This window comes from Urocampus carinirostris, chromosome 17, assembly GCF_059441175.1.
Source record: "Urocampus carinirostris isolate Australia breed hairy pipefish chromosome 17, RoL_Ucar_1.0, whole genome shotgun sequence".
In the NCBI taxonomy this organism is placed as follows: Eukaryota; Metazoa; Chordata; class Actinopteri; order Syngnathiformes; family Syngnathidae; genus Urocampus; species Urocampus carinirostris.
The window spans coordinates 6,091,311-6,101,221 of NC_142365.1; positions in this window are offsets into that span (position 1 = coordinate 6,091,311).

The following is a 9,911-nucleotide window of genomic DNA, read 5'->3' on the forward strand; positions in this document are numbered from 1 at the left end:
TGCAAATTCGGAACGAACCGAAATTCCGAATTTTTCCAAACCGAACGAAGATTTCGAAATCGGAATAAAGCAAACGTTTGATTTGAGAAAAAAAAAAGAAAAAAAGATATTTTTTTTCTTGAAAAAATTGTTGGCCACCCGGGCGGAGACGTTTTGTAAGTTGTACGCCCGGCGTGCAGATGTTATTTCAGACACTGATTTTGCCCAGACCATCAAATCGATCTATGTCACATTGTTGCAATCAGAATCTGTCCAACCCTGAAGCTCCAGTGTGGTGGCGCTCCATTTTGTTGGGAAATATGGTCACTGAACTCTTTCTCACTCAATTTATCCATTTACCAGTTTTCCAGCATGTTGAGACACGTCTCCACATTGACTGTTGCTCTTTCAACGAAGAATGGTCTTTAGACAGCTTTCTTCGACATAGCACAAAACACCTTTGGGGGATCTGGCTGTTGCTCAAGAAGTTCATATGGGTTCTTATCACCCCATCTGCACGTCTTATGCTTGTTAACTTTGCCTTTTTCATGAAAAGTCGCCCCATTGCTCAAAACAAGTGGGTCATCAAATCCGTCACCTTTCATCTTCTGTTGCATCACAATTAAAAAGTCACAATGAACTGGTTCATCAGCGTCCTTCAAGTGTTGGACTAATTAAGTTGTGAGGCCAGTTGTCTGAAGTTCCCTTCTATCTCTTCTGATTGATTTATGGGGCTTCACTGGAAAAATATTTAAACTTGTTCAATCACATCTTCTGAGGTATAAGGGCGTCTCATTGTTTTAGCTGGGCATAAGCACCCATCCGTTATGAATTTACCCTGCTATTTCACTATGGACATCCTCTTTGGTGGCTCCTGTCCAGATATTTAGCGAAATGCACGATGAACAACAGTACATGATTCATTTTTTTGCTAATTCAACCACACGAAATGTCTTTTCTGATTGAGTGAATGTCATTAATGTCATTTTTATTATTTACTTTATTCTTCGTTTATTCACTTAATGTGCGTTTTGTTTTATGTTTATTGTGCTGTAATCTAAATCCAATATGGATTTGTTTAAGGTTCTGATCCTCTTATAAAATTGTATTAAAAAAACTATCATACTGAATTTTGGGGGGGGCTTGGAACGATTAGCGCATTTACATACAAACTGCGTCTCTACTTACAAAATTTTCAGGTTACGAAGATACTCCCTGAAGGAATAAATTTGTAAGTAGAGGTACCACTGTTTTAGAAGAGAAGGCCAGCAAAAAATATAAACCAAATTGAAAAAGAATACAAAAGTAAATGGCCTCACAAAAAAAATTATGTAATGAGCTCTAAAATGCCATACATTTTTTTACTACATTTCATAGTTAAGGAGATGTGGGGACTTCAAATGTGTCCTAGACTTTTGAATCACCCTGCATTGTGCCCTAACCTCCCAGGCCTCTGAATATTAGATTTATGCTGTAAAAAGTTAAAACATTAAACTAAATAGAAAACTCAATCAATCGACGGTGTGTATTATTTAGCACCTCCTTGTGGTATTTTACATAACATGAGCCTCACCAAAAGGGAGCTGACATAACTATCTGCAATTTTGCTGCTACGGGTGGTATTTTACATAAGATGAGCCTCACAGAAACGGAGCTGAAATAATTGTCATCTTGCTGCTACGGAACCCCAAAATTACGCAAAAGGCTGTGCAATTTTTTTAATAAAATGGCATAGTTTGGTCATTTTGAGTATCTGTTCTTTTTATTCTTTTTTGGATTTTTTTTACCTGTTTTCAGATGTACTACACCAGTGGTCCGCAACCACCGGGTTGTGGACCGCTTCGGGATATGAGTTGTTTGTTATCTGGCCACACACATAGAAAATAAGTAACCTTATTTTTTTGCTTGTATTGTTTGTATTTGTATTTATTTTTTCATGTATTCATGTATTTTTTTTACTCATTTGCAGCCGTGTTTTTTTCTTACTTGATTATTATTATTACTATCATTATTATTATTATTATTGCCACAAGAATAATGTCAAACATCAAGCTGATCCGTGGTACAGAAAAGTGTGCGAAACACTGCACTACACCAAAGAGTGACATCTAAAGGTAAACTAATACACAATATACCTTTAAACATAACTTGTTCATCAAAATTCCAAGAACACAGAAAATAGAGTTTCAACGTGTATTACCGTCTTTGGCACTGAATTTGATAATCCAAAGTCTTAATTCAAACAGTTTTGCAGTTTTACATTCCTTGTTCCTTGAAAAAATATGTCATAACCTACTGGGCAGCTAAATGTCAGTTTAATGCAGTTAAAAGTTAAAGCATTAACTCTAGAATTAAGTGTTTTCTTTAAATTATGGAACTAAAGTTTTAAAATATCACAGATAATACGAAATGCATTAAATATTAACCCGTTCATTAAAAATCTAAAATTGAGGACTGTATGGAATAGTAGAGAATTGAGGTTTGCGGTTTATTGCTGTCCTTGGTACTGAATGTGATCGTTTAAAATGTTTTGTAGGTAAAACACTAAGGATAAGGGATGTTCCATGCCACATTTTTTTCAGACCAAAAAAGATACCTATATCCAGCGTAGTTATAATACCAGCACCACAAGCTGATACCAACAGTTGGTAGAATTTCTGTCCTGCTGCAAATAAAAACAATGGTATTCTTAAATAATGTTTTTTTTCTTGACATTTCATTTTTTTAACTTAATTGTTAGACTCTCTCTACCATATGAGATCTTAATGGTATATCTTTTTTTTATGTATTTAAAACAATTTAAATGTCTTTATTTGTGCTTTTTTGGTGTAAAACCCAATTTTCCCAAACCCCACCCAGACCCGACTCCAGCAGCCCCTAAGAAATTCAAGTTTGAGTCTTCTGCTATCTAGTATTTTGCTTTGACGTAAAGTAAATGGTGTACATGGAAGTTCCTATAGGCATAAATAAAGATACAATATATATATATATATATATATATATATATATATATATATATATATATATATATATATATATATATATATATATATATATAGATAGATAGATAGATATTACCGTATTAAATTGAAAATTTAAATTATTGCCCTATTTACAGAAGATTTTGCTCATTTTTCTTTTTCTATTTTAAATGCACAGATATACATGTATTTTTGCCTATTATTCAAATCAATATTACTATTTTTTGGGGGATGATCAACGTATTTTACTACTATGAAAGGCTAAATAATACACAATCTCAAAATCATTTTGTAATTGAGAAAATTCAGTATACATTCATTTTTTGGGTCGGAATATTAGCTTAACAGTCTAAAGTACCAAATATTTATGATGCTCTTGGTAAAACCTGACATAAATAGTATATTTTTTGCTGGTATGATCGATGTAAAATATTCCCTATTAAAATTAAACCGGGCTAATGAACCAGCGAGCAGCGGTACACAGAAAAAGATAGCAATTATCATTTGTATTATTTTTTTCCGCTTATGAAAGACGTATCATGTGCCTTTTTGCTGCCAGTATAAAAGTCCCCAGGGTCCAATCCCCCTGTCTTTAATTCCCCTCCCAGAATGAAGATGCTCCCGAGGCCCTCCCCCACAACACATCGCCCGCTTCCCTTTTTTAACTGAGGGCAGCTGCACGTACGAGCACAAAGCTCAGCTCAGCTGTCCTCTTTCCCCACTCGGAGCCGCTTTGACCCGAACGGCGTGACCGGTCCAGCCCCTCGGGCTGCTCGGCTTGGGTCTCGGCAGTCTGGCGGCGTATCTCCTCTCTCCACACGCGGGGGGCGCTCATCACCGGGTCGGCCGGGTCAATTAAATTCAAATTGGAGATAAATGATTTGTAAATCATGTCGATAAGGCTGCGCGCCGCTTTGCCTTCCGACGTCGTTTGCAAAGTCACTTTCCGGGAGGATAAAACTGCCTCAGGATGTTTTTGAACTGAAAGTAGACGTGGAAAACTAAAATACTTTATGTTAAGAATTCAAAATAAATACTGATGTTTTGTCTACTGTAACCCTTATTCCAAAACAAGTCGAAACTAACCAATTCAAAGATAATTTAACATTTAAGTCAAGTCATGTTTATTTGTGACCCCCTTAATTGCCAAGGGTTTCAAAGGGCTGCACAGACCACAGACCATTGCAAACCACAGACTGTTATGACACCATCCCCTGATCTAAAACCTATATGAGGGCAAATAATACACGGATACTGTCAACATAAGATATAGGTTATCCATATGCTATAGAGTAGTAGTGTGTTTTAAGCTTAGATTTAAACATTTCTACTGAGGTTTGCAGATCGAATCTCAGGGGTAAAAGCAGCACCGAGGCCTGAATGGAGAATGCTCTCGAACTTTCAGATTTCTTCTTGGCTCTTGGGATCACGAGTAGACCAGCATTTTCAAAACGAAGGCTCCGGACCGGAACATAGGGGGAAATTAAATCTGAAAGATTGAGGGAGCAAGTTCATGGATGATTTTGTATAATACCAACAGAACCTTAAAATTACATCTTAAGCTAACAGGGAGCCAATGCAGGTTAGCTAAAATCAGGTAATGTGATCAAACTTTCTTGTCTTAGTTAAAAGCCTCGCTGCAGCATTTTGTACCAGCTGAAGGCTTTTGATTTTGGACTTCGGGAGACCGGAGAGTAGTGCATTACAGTAATCGAGATGGGATGTAACAAACGCGTGAATTATAATATCCGCGTCCGACTAAGACAGCATAGGGCGAATTTTAGCAATGCAGTAAATATTTGATCATATAACTAAATTAACAAATTTAAATATTTTAATTAGCGTACATTGTTTTATTATTCTGTTTCAATAAAGTTTTGTCAAAAAAGACAAATAGCAAGAACCTATAGCACGTTTTTCGGCATTGCTCACTGCGGGCGGAACACACATGTCAGCCTAGAAGTCATACAGGAATAGAAATTATCAATAGAAATTGTTAGCAAGTGGGTGCTCGGAAAACCAAATCTCTCCTTTTCATCGTTTTGACTCCACCCGGTGACGGTGTGTTTTACAATGGACGAAAAATCCGAAATAAATGAGCTGTGGTGAGTCTGTTTCCATTATTCTTTGTAGTTCTAAAATACTGCTCATGTCAGGACCAGAATGAGACAGGACCCACTTGCGTTGCGTCTCGCTCAAGTTTTGTTGAAAGAAAGGGAAAGGGTTGCGCCCACGATCCGGTGATGGCTTGGCGCGGGAAGCAGGTCGCTCTGAAGTGGAACTTCCGTGGTGAGCGATGGCGGTTTCGGGAACGGGAAAACGGGTCATTAGCCGGGACAGGGGAGCAAAAACGTGGTCGGGGTCGTAAACGAGTCGTAAGCCAGGAAAGGTAAGGAGAGTAGACGTGGTCAGTATCAAAAACGGGTCGAAATCGGAACGGGAGAGTAGACATTGTCAGGATCAAAAACGGGTCAAAGTCGGGGGACGGACGGGAGCAAAAAACAGGTGGGAGTCAGGGTCAAAAAGGGCTTGCCTAGTGTTAACTGAGGTTCTCAGACGGACTGACAAAAGGGGACAGATAGGAATGGGTTTAAATAGGGACAGAGAGCCAATCAAGAGTCCGAGGCAGTTGTTTTCCTTGATAGAAGACGAAAGATTAATGTATGAGTGTAAATGAAATATTTGCTGACTTCGGATCATCACATATTAGTTCAAGTTTCTTAAATGTATTTTAAAAAAGAGGTAAATTCTTAATTGTGGGCTTTAATTTTACAATCTAAAGTGTGAGAACACAACATATTTATTAAACCATTGTACTCTGTTGAAAGTGTCCTGAATATTTAGCGTTTTAGTCCTGATGTCAGAGATTTGATTTTACTTATAATATTACAGTTTTTGCATATGTTCTGGTACATTTTGGGCCAAACTGGCACTTAAAATATAATATATTGTTTTTTGTTTTGTTTGTTTTTAAATATTTTTAAATTTTATGTTTTATAGCAAATTCATTGATCACATAATTATGAGAGAGAAACCCATTGCTTATGGAGACCATGCAGGGCAAACTGCGGCTCCTGGGCTAAAAAACGGCCTGTTGCCCTTTCTAATCCGGCCCGCCCAACAAAAAACAATAATAGATAAATACAAAATGAAATATTGGATAAATGATGTGGTTTTTTTCCTCATTCAAATCAATCTTTTGTTTTATTCTTGGCCAGGCCCCTCAGCCAAATTTTCAAACCCATTAAGTTAAAAACTGCTGCCATGCCGTGATGCTAATCCTATTGAATTTATACTGTTGAAAAACTGGATCCAAAATAGATATAAACTGTTCGAATAATTTATCCTATCGATTTCTGGATGTGTAAAGATATCAAGGAATGATATCGTTCTCCGTTGGTTCGATCACAGAAACTCCATCTGTGCAAACGCGAGGATGGCCTACAATGTGAAAGGGCCGTGACGGGATCCCTGAGGGACTCCTGACTCCGTGGAGGCTAAACAGAAGCTGACGTTGTGACCCCCCCCCCCTTCCTTTTGGCCCCGCCCTGCCTTTCTGCTCCTTTACAACTTTACAAAATGGCCTTTTAATTTGCTGTAACGTCTGGGCTGTCTGAATTGTGCCCGCATCAATCACCATCATCGCCGGGAGACAGAGGGCCCTCGGTCCCTCGGGTCCTCTCATGGGACGGCCCTGAGGGCGCCCGGCTCGCCCGCTGGGCCCCTCTGCTTCTCGCTCGTGACACGACCAGAGTGAAGAGCCCCAAAATGCAAAGACATTGTGAATGAAAGCTAATCAAAAAAACTGTCATGCGCTGATCTTTCTGTGCTAGATTATTCGTGCACTGAGTAACTGTCTTGTTTTGGTTATGTGGTTGTTCTATTAACAGGTGCTTATGTTCCCTGCAAACTTCTTTCTTTCTTTTTTTGTTCAGTGTGAGCTGGTTTGTGTCCCAACACCCTGCAAATTTTTCTTTATGTTTTGTTCAGTAAAAACCCTTTGGTATTACAATATATCTCAGTTCGTCTCCTTTCATGTTTTGTCCAGTGGGAGATGGTTTGTGCATCCTGTGTCTTCCGTTGTTCCGTTTGAGCAAATTGGTATTACTATATCCTCCGTTGACTACTTTTATTTTTTGTTAAGTCTGAGCTGGTTAAGGTCCCAACAGCTTTGATGTTCTGTCTTACAGGTTTTTTTTCAGTTAGAACAAGTTGGTACTCCAACATATCTTTTGTTGTCGTCTTTCATGTTTTGTGTAGTGCAAACTGGTCTTTGTCCCAACATCCAACGTTTTCCTTCTTTCATGTTTTGTTCAGACAAAATAACTTTCATTGTCACTCTGTATTTTGTTCAGTGTGAGCTGATTTGTGGTCCAACATCCTGCATCTTCTTTGTTGATGTTGTTTTTTTGAACCAGTCAGTATGCTGACATATTGCGAATTGTGTTCCTTTCATGTTTTGTTTAGTGTATGCTGGTTTGTGCCCCAAAATCCTTCTTCTTCGGCCATTCATGTTTTGTTTGAGTAAAAAACAGTTGGTATTACCATGTATCCTGTGTTGTCTTCCTTTCATGTTTTGTTCAGTGTGAGTTGGTTTGCGTCCCAAAATCCTTCATATTCTGTCTTACATTTTCAGTTCTAACCAGTTGGTACTCCAACATTTTGTGCATTGTCATCCTTTCATGTTTTGCTCAGTGCGAGCTGGTTGGTAATACAACATCCTGTGTCTTCTGCCTTGTATGTTTTGTTCCGTTAGAGCCAATTGGTATCACTACGTATCCCACATTGTCTTACCTTCATGTTTTGTTTATTTAGATCTGGTTCATGTTTGAGCATTACGCAGCAGGGATCTGTAGTGAAGTCAGTGTTGGAGTAGCTTTGATATTTTAGAATTCTGAAAATCTTAGTAAACGGCGTTGTTTTTTTTCTGCACACTATTGTGTACTGATTCATTTTTTGTAAATAAATCGTTTTTTCGAAAATATTATGTTGTGTCTACATTTATGGGTTCTTCTTATCTTATCACTGACGTTAACAGTGCAAGCACAGATAGACACTAGGTGGTGCTTGAGCTCCTGGGCATCTCAAATATTTGGCAACATTTTATTTTTGAATAACTATTTGTGATTTATAATGAAATACTTTAAGAAGAAAAAACTGTGAGGTTTTATAGGTACTCAAAGAAAAATAATTCTTGTTATTGTGATTTTTTTTTTTAATTTCGCTGTCCTGTGATTAAGAAATACGAATATGTGCTTTATTTTTGTGAGGTCAATCTTCAAGTTACCTAAAGTTTCTACTTTATGTCCTTTCTCTTTCTTTTGAAACAAGCCTCCTATAATTATTTTTGGTTGGTTTGGTTGGTTGGATCCCTTAACAACTCGGGCTGTGGTAGCACCATTTCCTGTGGTGTGTCTTAGGCAGGTACAGCCTGGTAGCACAACCTGGGCATATTGGCTTATCAACTCCTGCATGGAAGATTCTGACTGAACCAGGGGGGAGGCACCAATTGCACTTGGCCTGACATCATCATAAATGTCATGGTTCACGGATCCCTTAACTGCCAGGGCTGTCGGGGTATTACTTCCTGTGGTGTGTCTTGGGTAAGCTATGCCAAGCTGCACCTATCCCTCTCCAGGCCTTTATTTTGGATAGGGGTCTGCTCCCCCACATACAACAGATTGCACTGCTTTCCATGGTTACCAGTTGCAGGTGAAGCCTCCTGACTTGACTCAGATGCAGCAACTTCATCATCTGGTCGCTGTTGTTTTTCAGTTTAAAGCTTTAGCAATGAGCCAGATCATAGACGGGCGGCGACGTATGAGTGACAATATTAATACTAGATCCTGATTAACTGGAGGAAAACTTTTCGTTCCGAAATTTACAGAAGGCCTGTTTTGTTCATATTATCACCGTACAATACGCATTGCATCACTTGTGGCATTTTTTTTGAAAAATCACATTCTGACGATGACGTTGCATCCTGTGCTATGGTCACATATTAAAAGCTTAACAACTGTTTTGTACCTCTATTCAAATTATTTATGTATTTAAATGGAAAAAGAACCTAGAAGGATAAAACAATGAAATGGTTCCTTCAAAATAAAAGCTTAAGTGCTTTGAAATGAGGTATATTAATACCTAATTATATAATTTAGGTATATTAATACCTAAAATTGTTGCATTAAATAGCTGCAATTAGTTATATCTTTTAATGCGTCAAAAAAGACCCACAGTTACATTAAATGCTAAATATAAGACAGCGTTTCTGAGTAAACCAAGACCAGACCCCCTACAAAGAAATAGAGTAACCTACATAAACCTCTAAAATGAGAAACATCACTTTTTACATAACTTGTTTTTAGATAGGTTTGAATGAGCTAGGGCTTGTCTGTCTCTGTGTGCCCTGCGACTGGCTGGCAACCTGTTCAGGGTGTCCCCTGCCCATTGCCCAAAGATGGCTGGGATTGGCTCCAGCAGCCCCGTGACCCTACTGAGGATAAGCGGTTCAGATAATGGATGGATGGATATATTTATACATAGTTTCCTTACATTAACAGTAAAATATTATTAAAGAATATAATAATAATATGAAAAAGAAGCGAAAATTACCATATTAAGTGACTTTAAATTATAATTACTTTGAGACAAGATGAGATTGTATGCAATGAATACATATAAAATGCGACTGAATGTGAAATAAACAGGAATACAGATCTTATACAATTTTTATATTAGACTCTGGTGGTGCATTTTTTATTCATTCAAAGGTATAGTGTGTCATATTTGACCACAAGATGCCTCTGTATTGTGCCGTGCAACAGAAAACGAGTGCAACAAAGCACAAGAAGGCATACAAACTAAGGAGACGCCGAATGAACAAACTGCACCATTTTTCTTCTGATTTTTTCTGCTCAGCCTTTCACAAAGTAACCGTAGCTGCAAGATGGC